Here is a 14,768-nt window from a genome sequence, read left to right as displayed (position 1 = left end):
TCAACTAATTAACAGTACTAGTACTTTTACTGGGCATGATCAAACCAGATTGTTTAAAAAAAACTTTCCCAGAAACATTTATTATGTTGATATCATTTAACGTATCAATTACTAGGCCTATCTACTGTGAAATTACCTATTTTCACAAACACCAAATTTTCCTTCAGAATTATAAACACGGGGATGTGAATTGGTGAAGGTCTATTTATTCAGAGTACAGTAAATCCTGCTCAAGCAACCACCTTTATAAGCAATCACCATCAATTTGGACCACAATACAGCCCTACCCTTGCAACTGTTCAAAAAATTAACATCTGATAAATAACCACCTTTATTATGCGCCCAGCGACCATGGTTTTACACCCCCATGAAATCAAAAGAGTCAATTAAAGGGATTGTAAAGAGGTTTTCTAAATTTCGTATGAGTATCAGAGACACTGATATCTTCAATTTGCACCATTCCAATTTTCATTCTGACTTTTGTGGTTCTTGCAATTCCACTAAAACTAACGCGTTTTCTGACATCACCAGAGGGGAGCTACTGGAAGCTACTATTAATATATATACAGTTCCCCTCTAGTGACCTCATAAAACGAGTTAGTTTTAGTTGAATTGCAAGAACCACATAACACATGGAATTAAATGCTTTGACATTATTTTATGTCTTATTTTGAAGATTTCTCTCTTTAAAATATTTTGATTGTTTATTGATTATTGATTTATAGCTTGCTGTTGATAATCAATCTCCATTGGATACCCAGCCCTTATCAGTATAGTTTCTATTGGCTCACCACATGCTTTAACACTCTTTCCATCAGTTATAGTCTTTTACATCTGGTTCTAATCAGATCCAATAAATTGTACATAAAGAACATGACCCCATGTGACCTCTTGTCACCCTTTCACTATCCCCACCATCTGACAAACATTGACCTTTGACCTTGGTACCAATGCTACTGTCATCTGATATTATCTGATCATGTCTGAGATTCAGACAAGGAATATTATGATTGTTTTTGACATGAGATGAAACTGAAAACTCAGCAATTTTAAAACTTTTCAGTTAAATTGAGCTGTTGATAAAAATATTTTGTTTTTTGAAATTAAAAATTGCACTTACAACACACAAAAAAATTCTAATGATATTTTTGAGAAATTGAGAGCTGTAACTAATAATGTGTGCATGATCCGGCTTCATTAATAATAAGTTATAAATTATTAGACAGACGGAACCCATACCTTATAATTATAGTTAATGGAGGATTTTTAGAATCCAAATATGATATGACTTCATACAGACAAATACAGTTCATTTTACTAGTAGAGGTAGTACATTGACAGGTCTGTTATTAAATCTATATTAATTAATATGTTTAGTAGTATCCATATTTGTTTACTAGTTGATAGAGCTCAATTTGAGACCTCTTTATCACTTTTCATCATGAACTGTATAGTTTTATAACATAATAAAAACTGATCATAGTTTATAAAGTATATATATCTAAATTGCCCCTGTGCTATAAAGTAATACTACGTCTTAGAATAAACATAAAATTTGAAAATTTTAAACTTGGCCAATAAGAGCATATATTCATCAGTAGATATACCTGGTGTCATAAATAACATAACAGGATCCTTATATAATCCGATAAATCGAAAAACTTAATAAAAAATGCAATTAACTATTGAAAAACGCTTAATATTATGATTAAGCGTTTTCAATGATTACATAGTTTTATGAATTTACCAGATTTTACAGGGATTCTTTTGTAACTTTATGAGGAAAGTTCACTGATGAATATAGACTCATATTGACCATTCTTGAGAATTAAATTTTATGTTCATTCTAAGACGTTGTATCACTTTAAGGCCTAGCTTATATATAAAAGATAAAGTTTATTTCACAGATATCAGTTGTTTTGAATTTTAGTATAACTGATATAACAATAATAAACTGATCTTATATTCATTATTAATAAAGGGAGATAAATAGAATGATATCTTGACACTGACAGCAGGGTTCAATTTAAAGAGTATTTCATCGCAATTCCTAAATCTAATTGTCCCCAATCCAATATTTCGATATTTTCTATGATTAACCTAAATTAGAATTTATCATAAAGATCTGCCAATCAAATCTAAATGAAAATTTTTCATGAGAATTTTTTTGCTAGAACTAAGTGTCAACTCTTGATGGTTTCTCTAATCTCTGTCTTTTTCAACTCTTAGATGACCAAATTGCAGTTGTTTTACTAAATGCATGATGACTCAACTGATCTGTCCAGTCAAATAGTTGAGATCCCCCCCCCCCTTCAGTCACACCATAAAAAATTTCAGCCCTCTCCTTAAACTTTGGGTTAGTTACAGACCTACAAAAAGGTTTCATTTTAAAGATCTCTTCAGAATTTTAAGTAGGGACTTTAAAATCAGTGAGCAGAATCTATTAGACTATAAGAAGTTTATTAAGTTTTCACAAGTTTATCAGTATTTATAATGAAGATGAGAAAGAAGACTGTTTGATGTTGACATGTTTATTATTATTATTATAATTCATGGCACCAGGATGGTGTGAGATTTTACATTCTGACCACAGGAAAACTGACATTGTACCAAGTTAAGTTCTCTGTAGCATATAGCATCCATGTTTGATGTTATTATTGGTCAACTTAAAGGGATTGTAAAGAGGTTTTTTTAGCCTTTTTATGTATCGACTTCAATTTGGGACATTCCAATTCTGGAATCCCTTTAAGAAGTTTTTCTTTTAGTAAGAGTCTGTTAGTGGTATAAGATCTAGAGATAAAACAGTATTAGTGTTAAAGATAGTGAAATATTGAGTTTCTTCAGCTATCTTGATATGATCATTATAATATTAACTTGTCATAACTTTATCAGTTCATTATAGATAATTATTATAATACATTATTTAATAAATAGTCTCTAAACTTGTCCTCATACTACCTCATGAAGAAATTCAAAATTCTCAAAACTTTAATAAGTTAAAATCCAGAAATACAGTAATCTGATAGCATAATAAAATGAGATTTAAAATCAAATTTAGTTATTGACCAATCAGATGACTAGAATCATCCACACCCACATTGCTGGATTGACACTGATAAAATTACATATCGAAGTTCACCATCAAACTGATCCATACATAAACTGGAGGTGATTTCATATTTGCTGAGCAATAGGACAAATTGTATGAGGCTTCTTAGCAACCCCGGGGGGTGCTCGCATTTACTCCAAGTTGAGGCCTAGAGCATTACATGAAGGATACTTTCAGTGGGGAATTGATACAATATTAGCCTTCTCTGTTCAGATTCTGTGACATGGATAGACTCTACTGCATGGGACTTTGTTTTCGTATCATCAGAATAACTGAACTAAGAAACTCAACAACACTTGATTGTCATTAGCAACTAGTCTCAATGGAGACAAACAGATAAACAATTCACCAAGTCAAAAGTTGAAAATTGAAGAATGTATGTTGAGAAACAACCTGTTGATGAGAGATTGTGATACACAAATCATATGGTGTCCATTACACATTACTTTATACTAGGAACGTCCACTTTACTGAGGTCAATTATCTGCTAAATATTTATACCTCTATTGACTGTGTTTTCACACCTCCTTTTGAAGAGTTCCTATGATTTATTTACAGTAGTAGATTACACTTATTAAGAAATTTACTGACCCTTGTTCTGATCTCTCATAGTTATATTTTGACAGAGGAAGACCATATGATAGTCCTGTTCTATGGGAATTTTTCAAAACCTCACACACTTTTGAGAAAGTCCAGTTTTAAAGCCCATTTTCTTGCTGGTGATCCAGTGTTTATTGATGTCACATAGGCTATTCCTTCATTCTTATCAAAAGATGAAGTTTAAGCCTTGAGCCCAGCATTCGATGTGAACAAAACCAGGCGTGAATAAAGTCTGAAGTCAATCAGAGTGTCAAGTATTTTTAACATATGACCTATTGTTGACAGGCCATCTTGAAGAATCTTCAGTATATCATCCAGTGTCAGGGTTTATGGCACCAAGATATTCCATTATAACTCAATTCATTTGGAACCAGTTTGATTTATTCTGAAAACAATTGATTTATCTTTGAAGACAAGATAATTCAGAGAAAGAAAAATTTTGGTACTCTTTTTGTCAGTTTCTGTTCTGATTGGTTAATTAAAATGGATTCCAAATTCAGTTTTTTTTATTTACCTTGAATCATTACAGTCTAAATTAGACCAAACATTTGTTCTATTTTATTGGCTTTTATTTTTAATTTAGACCTTCAGGTAGGGTCTAACTACAGCCTTCTTCAACATTCATCCGTTTGACGACACTGCCAACCAATTAAATTTCTTCTCTCTCTGATAGAAATCCAGTTTTACCATTTCACGTTAAATTGTTACATATTGTATTTGCTGTAGTTGTATTCTGTAGTGCTTTGTCAATTATAGAGCCATTCCTATTTATTTACCTCAACTGGACATCTCCTTTAGAGAGTTCACATAGCTGATAATGTTTATGACATGTTTGTAACATTCTCTGAAATTATCAAGTAATTATGTTATCTGAATATAAGATCTGCTCAAGAAGATATTATGATATTTATTACAGATTTTTACTATTTACTTTATAGTTCTATTATAATTTCTATCATATCTTATACTTAAAGTGATATAGTCATTTAATTATTTATTTTACCACTTGCTGAGACTTTAATACCATACACCAGTTCACTTTTCACCATTAGAATTTGACTTCAGTTTGTGAGAAATTAAAGGGATTATAAAGAGGTTTTCTAAATTTTGTATGTGTATCAGGGACACTGATAGCATCAATTTACACCATTCCAATTTTCAATCAGATATGTTAGTTTTAGTGGAATTGCAGGAACCACAGACGTCGGAATGAAAATTGGAATAGTGCAAATTCAGAAAACCTCTTCATAATCCCTCCATTACGATAGATTTTAACGATTGGAGTGACCACAGTCTTATTTCCATTCTTGTTTATTTGAAGGGGAAAAAGGTGTCAGATTTTAATTTTGAAAAGTGCTACAGATAGCAGTTGAAGCAAATGTTTCTCTCTTGAAGCTCAAGCCACTCTGATATTTAATCGCGCACTTTAGCATGCAAATTCTGAAAGACAAAATCGTACAAGTACAGGGTGGCTTTAAGAAGGTTTAGGAGATCATTTCTCCCTATCCCTAAGTTCTGTCAGCTTATAAAGCAGATATTAATACAACTAAATCCCTTAAGGTTCAAAAGCTGGTAACATAAAACAAATAGAAGACTAAATCCATTCTGTTATATGAGCTGATAAAGTGAATATTTATGTGGCAATATCCCTTTTAGTTCCATCAGCTGATAAAGCAGATATCTAGACAGCTAAATCCCTTTAATACCTTTCTCTATTATGATTTCCATGACTTGACATCATAGTTAACTAAATATTCAACACCAATGGACCTGACCAAAATCACGCAGATTTTTCATTTTTTACGAGATTACCACTAACCTTGTTGTGTTATCTCACCATAGTTTGTTTTGCTTGCTGTTTTTTTGAGGTGTTGAAACCAGGGGTGGTATAATATACACCAGATTCAATGATGGAAAACCAAGGTTTAAAAACAATTTAAAATTTCCTTATCATTTAAAGTCGTCTGGTAATCGTGTTATCCAGTCTCTGGTCTCAACTGTTTTATCACTGCGTAAACAATCAGGATTTATGTCTTTTGTTTACTATAAATACCATCAATCACACTGTTAGAAAATTGAAGGCAATTACTTACAGATTTAATATTTTATAATAAAAAACTAAACTGTTTAGATTTTGAAATTGATAACGCGAGACTCTTTGTTTCTATTCAAGTGGTACTAACACCTTAGAAACAATTTTCTTCAAATTTTGAATATTTTGAAAATATTATCTTTGGTTGACCGGCTGTCCAATTTCCCCTTGAAGGTGATGCATGCCCTTAGGACTGACATGGAAACAAAGTTATATGATGGTTCAGTTCTTTTACACTGCCCTTTTCTAACTACATAATATTTTGCATGAACCATTACCCAATTACCACCCTCCCTGGAAATGGTGGGTGGCGAGCTTACCTGAAGGTCCAGGGATCAACCCAGTTTCCCCCCTGTCAGTGATGCAGGTAAGAGAGGCTGACATTGAAAAAGATGGGACAATAAACTGAGGTTCTGTGTGCTACAGGCTGTACACGTTAAAGATCCCTCGACAGTTGGAAATCGACAAAGAGCAGGCTAATGCCGCTATCCTGGCAAAATTTCCCTCATTGTACCCTGCATGGCGTTGCCGGTCTTCATTAGCCCACATCGTGCAGAAAAGTAGGCGTAAAACTCCATTCATTTCATTTCCCCTGGAAATGGAAATCAGTGGAAAAAGTCAGAATTTATATGCTTGAATTCAGAAATGTAATATTTTGCCAGTAAAAAGAAATATGTCATACTCCTTTACAGCTGAGACAGAAAGTAGATCATTCTGATGATTATAACGAGGTACACTAGTGCAGACGTCTTGTGCAATTTCATGTTCTCATAAAGAAGTCGAGCTGGAGTTAATTTGCTAGTTCTGAATTTTAATTGACAGAAGTGAAAAAAACCTGAAGTGTTAAAATTGTGTTGTTATAAAAGTTAAAGAAGCATTTGACATAATGGCAACAATTCATATCACTTTACGTTTTATACGCCCACTTGAAACCTGCAGCTCATGTTTTACTAGGGAGACAGGGTATTTCATCCTAATGCTGCTCTGTCACTGCCATTTAATTATAATTGTTAGGGGTGTTTTTGTTGTGCTCTCAGTGTAGCTCATGTAGGTTTTGCCAGGGAATCACTGGATTTTTCAATTTGACTCATGGCTACTATTATTGGGTTGCTTTTGTTAAGTGCATTTCTAATTTCATGTATCTGTTGTAAACCATTCCAGTCCTTGCATTTTACATCATTGAAATTCAGACAAATATTCAACATGATTTGTGATTCTTATTCTTAAACATGTAAGAACATTCAAGTAGGCATAATTCTAACAATGTATAGATTAAGCAGCATCAATGTTTGATGTCTTGACAGCCAGTTGGTGTATGTTACTGTGTCTCGCAAGTTCTATTTACATCAAATTGTTATAACAGGGCACATCAATTGTAGAAATTAAGCTGCATCAATGTTTTATATCTTGGCTGCCAGTAGGTGTATGTTACCTTGTCTAGCAAGCTATATTTTTATGAAGTTGTAAATGTTAGGCACAGAGATGGGTAATGGATTAAAAATTGGTGGTGGTTGCATCTCTTGGTTGCCAGTTGGTGTATGTTACATTGTCTAGCAAGCTATCTCTATATCAAGTTAGAGTTGTATTAATTAGGTTGTGCCATGTCGAATTTCACAAGTCCCTGGGGAAAACATGGCCTGTTGTAGGTTGTATCTTTTTACTTACTTAAAGGGATGTATTCCTTTAATTAGTCAGCTCCTGATAGATCATATTATCACATTTTAGAAGCAAATTTGATCCTAATTTTTTAGACCGTTATTGAAATCTCTCCAAAAAGAAAAAAATTGTATGAAAGTAAAAATTTATTGTTAATGACCCAAAATATGCGTCAGAAATCTCTAAATCAATTCTATTTTTCAAAATTGTCTTTTAGAAGAACCATCTCAGACACAACTTGGGAGGCTTGTGTCTATGGTGCTTCTACAGAGCTACATCATTTTGAATTCAGCCTGGGCAGTTGTCCCCCCATTGAGTCAGTCTGCCCCCTATTTGTTCATCCAGTTTTGGAAGGCTGGTGCTGCAACTGTCAATGCCCCAGATTTCTTAAATTATAGTTATAAATTTCATTTAAAACATTCTAAAATTTTGGTCTATCAGCCTGTAGACCTTATATTTAAACGAGTGAATCACTTGAAGTGTTATGTTTTTGTTTTGTGACTAAGAAAGATTAATGAAACTACAGATTTCTATACCTTGAAATAATGAGTTGTTTAACTTTAAATAAGAAATTTAACAAGAGTCAACAATTAGCCTATCAGGCTTGGATTACTTGTAGTTTTTTCTCCAGAGAAGGATCACCTGTTTAGTAAATATACTTGAATTGAGTTGTTTGCTTATTTGATATTTAGTAGTAATATACTGAAATTTAGTATTTTTTTAAAATTAAGTATTTTTTTAAAATTAAGTATTTTTTTAAAATTAAGTATTTTTTTCTTAGTTGTTGACATATTCAATGTTTATACCAGAAATTCATTTTTTTGTAATTCTCAGTAATTCTTTTCTAAAAAAAGATAGCTTAGTAGATGACATATTTGAAGTTTAGTGATATATACTGAAAGAAAATTCTATGTGGACTCTCTGAAAGTAATCATATGTTTAAAAAATACACAATAATTTGGTTATTATTTTAAACATTTGAGTTATTCCCCCCTGAGCAATTAAATCAAAATAATTTGTTAATAAAACTTTGCCATCTGTCATGTCACAATGTAAAATACTATGTGGACTCTCTGAAAGAAATCATGTTTAAAAAATACACAATAATTTGGTTATTATTTTAAACATTTGAGTTATTCCCCCCTGAGCAATTAAATCAAAATAATTTGTTAATAAAACTTTGCCATCTGTCATGTCACAATGTAAAATACTATGTGGACTCTCTGAAAGAAATCATGTTTAAAAAATACACAATAATTTGGTTATTATTTTAAACATTTGAGTTATTTTCCCCTGAACAATTAAATCAAAATAATAAGTAAATTATCCACTACCATCTGTTATATGTCATGTGGAAAGAGAAACAGATTTAACATGTTTTTTACCCGAGTTTTGTTTGTATTGGACAGTTTGTAATACCATCGCAATTCTTGTGAGATTTTGGTGCCGTCAGTAAAGTCAACACCACCATCTATTTCAGGTTTTTTAATTAATAGTAAAAAATCTTGGGAACTGGTTCTTACTGTTTCTAACAGCTGGTAGTTTGTAGTGTTTGGTTTGTAATTCTTTAACAAGTGTCATGATTTGATCATTAGATTGTTATCTCTGTTATCATTGTTATTTTTGTTATGAATGGGCTGGAGGGCTTCTTCAACCTGAAATAAAACAGCTTATGGTCAATCAAAGATATATTAATGGCCAAAGCAATTTTGAATAGTACAATACAAATAACAATTTAACAAAAACTATAAATATTTTAAAACAGAATCTTAAAAAAACATGTTTGTTACTCTCAGCGTCAGGCTATGCAATCTTCAGACAACTGACCTATTTTCAGCCTGTGTCTAAACTATATATATTATTACAGGCGTCCCTTCTTGTATGAAAAAGGTCATTTTAATTCATTGTCTTGTACAAAGCTATTTGGATAAAGTTAACCACAATCTTATGCTATTTATTGAAAGAGTATGATTTCAGCCACAATGGTCATATATTATTATATAACTGATGGTATAGATTGATTGAAATTGACTATTTGGATAAAGTTAATCAGGGTCCCAGATAAGGGAGTATGGTTTAAGGATCATTACCATATACATTAAATTAATATAAAAACTAATGGTATAGATTGATTGAAATTGACTATTTGGATAAAGTGTACCACAGTATCAGCCATGATGGCCATATATATATTATTATATAACTGATGGTGTAGATTGATTGAAATTGACTATTTGGATAAAGTGTACCACAGTCTCAGCCATGATGGCCATATATATATTATGATATAACCGATGGTGTAGATTGATTGAAATTGACTATTTGGATAAAGTGTACCACAGTCTCAGCCATGATGACTGTATATATATTATGATATAACTGATGGTGTAGATTGATTGAAATTGACTATTTGGATAAAGTGTACCACAGTCTCAGCCATGATGGCCATATATATATTATGATATAACTGATGGTGTAGATTGATTGAAATTGACTATTTGGATAAAGTGTACCACAGTCTCAGCCATGATGGCCATATATATATTATGATATAACTGATGGTGTAGATTGATTGAAATTGACTATTTGGATAAAGTGTACCACAGTCTCAGCCATGATGGCCATATATATATTATTATATAACTGATGGTGTAGATTGATTGAAATTGACTATTTGGATAAAGTGTACCACAGTCTCAGCCATGATGGCCATATATATATTATGATATAACTGATGGTGTAGAGATGATATGAGAATATATTATAAATATTTATAATAAAGAGTATAAGTTTACAAGTGTTTTACTCTGATTCTATCAGACATTAAAGAATATTTAAGAGGTTTATCAGAAGTGAGTGGCTGGTGGAATACAAGAGATTCTCACAGATTGTTGGGAATATTTCATTATCTTAAGTGCATCGTTAGGAATATATTGCCTTGGACAGATTCCTGTAGAATTGTTGAAACAGCATGATATTATTATGTAGTCTGAAACATCTGCCTCTATTCCAGCCTCAGAAAGAATTTTGACAGTTATGGGCTGGAGGAAAGTCAGAAAAATTGGGCTCTGTTTTATGGGGATTTTCCAAACCTTCGTAGATGCATATTTTCTAACATAATATTAAATTACCTTTAAGATGAGCAAAATTTTAATTTTGTTTCTATCACATGACTCTGTGACCCTTCAACTTTAGCCTCTTCAGATAATGACGAGAAATCAATTGGGTAAAAAAAACGTAGATGGAACCGGAGACATAAATGGTAGGGGTATAATGATGGTATGAGTGAACTACAAAAAATTATCCATGTTTCTGAATATATCTGGGTTTCGCCGATCCAATTTGAATGAATAGGTTTATATAAATAGGTTTAAAATAAACCCACACCTTCTGAAGTGCGAAAAAATTCCCACAAAACGGGGCCTAGTTTTTCTGTCTCTACACCAGCTTTCAAAATATCAGAGGCTGGAATAGAGTCTAATTATTACAGAGCTGTATGCACTGTCAGAATTACTTCCAAGTGTTGATCTGTTTCTGCAGCAGAAAGAGTTGAATATTGATACAACATGATATAGAGCTATACATTTACTGATTTTACCATTTTGAATTTACTTGTGCAGCAAAAAGTGCTTTGTTGAGTTCCACTATATGTCCCTTTGGATGCTGAATCGTGCTCCTTATAAGCATTTCATTTCATTGAGCTAAAGGGGCCTGTTTCACAAAAACTGAATTATAGATTTTAGTGTTCCAGAGTTGGTCAATCATGAAAATCAAATTTATATCAAGTGCTGGAAGGGCTCATTGGATGGCAAGGGTATACTTTCCTTACTGAAACACTTTATGACTGGGTTTGTCGAACTAGCATCCATTTTAGAGAGTTCACAAGTGAAAGTTGATCATAGTTAATCTATCACTAAGAGTATATGGGAAGTTTTTAGATAATACAATTTGGTAGAAATTGTTTATAAAATTTTCAAGTACTTAGTCTTCTGGTTGTCTTTTTCTACAAAAAATCTCAGATAAAAATCTGTCATAAGTGTGAAAGTTTACATGAGAAAAAACACACAAAGTAAAAACATGAAGTTTTCTGAGAAAAAAAAACCAATACTCTGTTTCTAGAAATATCTCTAGAAAACAGAAAGTAAAACTTGGTAACAATTTCTAAAAGTCTTACTGTACTATGGTCATAATACAGAATCACACTGTAGTAAAAGAAGAAACCGATGTTAGAAGGACAGATGTAAATGCTGGTAAATACAGTTTTGAGCTGCAGTCAGACATAACTGGTAAATACAGCCAAATCAACAGTCTAGAGCTCTAGTCAGACATAACTAGTAAAATAGAGCCAAAGCAAAATTTGAGAGCTCTAGTCAGACATAACTAGTAAATAGAGCCAAAGCAAAATTCGAGAGCTCTAGTCAGACATAACTAGTAAATAGAGCCAAAGCAAAATTCGAGAGCTCTAGTCAGACATAACTAGTAAATAGAGCCAAAGCAAAATTCGAGAGCTCTAGTCAGACATAACTAGTAAATAGAGCCAAAGCAAAATTCGAGAGCTCTAGTCAGACATATCTAGTAAATAGAGCCAAAGCAAAATTCGAGAGCTCTAGTCAGACATAACTAGTAAATAGAGCCAAAGCAAAATTCGAGAGCTCTAGTCAGACATAACTAGTAAATACAGCCAAATCAACAGTCAAGAGCTCTAGTCAGACATAACTAGTAAATACTGCCAAATCAACAGTCAAGAGCTCTAGTCAGACATGACTGGTAAATACAGCCAAATCAACAGTCAAGAGCTCTAGTCAGACATAACTAGTAAATACTGCCAAATCAACAGTCAAGAGCTCTAGTCAGACATGACTGGTAAATACAACCAAATCAACAGTCTAGAACCCTAGTCAGACATGACTGGTAATACAGTTAAACCAACAGTCTGGAGTTGTAGTCAGACATGACTGGTAATACAGTTAAACCAACAGTCTGGAGTTGTAGTCAGACATGACTGGTAATACAGTTAAACCAACAGTCTGGAGTTGTAGTCAGACATGACTGGTAATACAGTTAAACTAACAGTCTGGAGTTGTAGTCAGACATGACTGGTAATACAGTTAAACCAACAGTCTGGAGTTGTAGTCAGACATGACTGGTAATACAGTTAAACTAACAGTCTGGAGTTGTAGTCAGACATGACTGGTAATACAGTTAAACTAACAGTCTGGAGTTGTAGTCAGACATGACTGGTAATACAGTTAAACCAACAGTCTGGAGTTGTAGTCAGACATGACTGGTAATACAGTTAAACCAACAGTCTGGAGTTGTAGTCAGACATGACTGGTAATACAGTTAAACCAACAGTCTGGAGTTGTAGTCAGACATGACTGGTAATACAGTTAAACTAACAGTCTGGAGTTGTAGTCAGACATGACTGGTAATACAGTTAAACCAACAGTCTGGAGTTGTAGTCAGACATGACTGGTAATACAGTTAAACTAACAGTCTGGAGTTGTAGTCAGACATGACTGGTAATACAGTTAAACTAACAGTCTGGAGTTGTAGTCAGACATGACTGGTAATACAGTTAAACCAACAGTCTGGAGTTGTAGTCAGACATGACTGGTAATACAGTTAAACCAACAGTCTGGAGTTGTAGTCAGACATGACTGGTAATACAGTTAAACCAACAGTCTGGAGTTGTAGTCAGACACGACTGGTAAATACAAATCAATCAACATCCCTAGTTAAAATAGCTGTTATTCATGATCTCTTAAATCTTATTTTCCCATGACTTCATATTGCCCCAAATCTTAGAGAAAAACATTACCAAATATTCAACAATCTTGTCGTAGGCTTTTTATAGAAATATTTGAAAATGTTGAAATTATTTCAAATTGTTGGTGTCAAGGTTATGATGTCTTCGATATAGCCTTGAACATCCAGCTGACATTGGTGTACAGATTTTGTGTTTAGTCTGGGACATTCAGTGTGCACTCAGATGTAGTGTTTAGTCCAGAACACTCAGAATATTTTGTTTGAGATGGAGTGTTTGTTGAGGACATCCAGAATGCATCGAATAAGAATTTCATATTCTTTTGTGCATCTATTTGGGTTAATGAAGACAGACAATGCCATGCTGTGTGCAATGTGGGAATTTTGCCAGAACTGTGACATTTGAATTTCCAACTGTCAAGGGCTGTTGAATGTGCATATGTCCCATAAAAGTTTAGTCCAGAACAGCTTTGACAGAGTTTCATTTCAGCTGTCTGAAGTACTGTTAAAAAATGGCACGTCTGGCCAATAGAACAAAATCAACAATCATGAGCAAAAAACTAATTCCAGTCACAAGATGGATGACTTGAGACCTGAGAAAAAACGGCAAGAATAAAGTTATCAGTCAATGTTGCAGTGTTGATAATTTATCTTGTTAGAAAGTTACACCCAGTGTGCAGTTTTCTGTTAATTAATTTAGACACATTTCTTATGAAACAGTTTTTAATGGAATTCAAAGAAAACAATTGAGTGTTTGTCATTGTATATTTTATTGTCCAGTTACAGCAAGAGTGCAGTTTTCTCTCTCAATTAATTTGTCAGTCTTTTAGGCTTTAGATGTATTTCCCAAGAAACAGTTTTTAATTGAATGCAAAGAAAACAATTGTAGTGAACTAGACAATGCTTACTCTTACTCAGCCCCGTCACCAGGAATGAATTGGTGCTGGGGCTCAGGTTTTGTACTCGGAAAATTTGAAGAGTTAAAGACAAGAGAACTGATTTCTGACAATTTAAGGTGCCAAAAACTATCAAAATCTATATCTTTTTGATTTTGTACAAAGACACTGTAAATCAATCAATCTCTGTTGGACTGAAGAAGATTTTGCTGGGGCTTAATTCTCACTTGCTGGTGGCCAGGTCCCACAAATTCCACCCTAACAAAGGGGCTGCTCTTACTACAGACACTTATCTTCATTCTATACTTGTTATATAGTTTTTCTATGGAATGATCCTTCCTCTCTTTCGTAAACACCTAGCTTTTATCATCAAGGCATTCTGGAACATCAGGTTAGCGAACAAGCGTCCCAACTCGCTGAGCCACCATTGCCCCCGTTGCTCAATGAAAGCTCCCTTTATATTCACACTATCTTGCAAAGCAACTGACAGGCAGCAACTGGACTGCACAGGTTTTCTAACACCCAGGGGTCTATTTAAAAAATCCTAACTAAGATGAAAATCAAATGTTCAGAATATATTGCAATCTGATTGGCTATTATAGCTAGATCAATTTATATTATTGACCAATCAGAACACAAGTTGAATTTT

At 33.3% G+C, this 14,768-nt stretch overlaps 1 protein-coding gene across 1 annotated transcript in view; it reads left to right on the top strand.

The window, feature by feature from the left end:
* Positions 1–14,768, top strand: part of LOTGIDRAFT_110026 (hypothetical protein) — a gene marked incomplete at both ends in the record, with an annotated part of 48,435 nt that overhangs the window by 17,189 nt on the left and 16,478 nt on the right. The gene's annotated exons all lie outside the window — the stretch shown is intronic.

This window comes from Lottia gigantea, assembly GCF_000327385.1.
Source record: "Lottia gigantea unplaced genomic scaffold LOTGIsca_11, whole genome shotgun sequence".
NCBI lineage: Eukaryota > Metazoa > Mollusca > Gastropoda > Lottiidae > Lottia > Lottia gigantea.
Note: the sequence above shows the minus strand (reverse complement) of the source record. Positions and strands in the feature narration are given on the sequence as shown.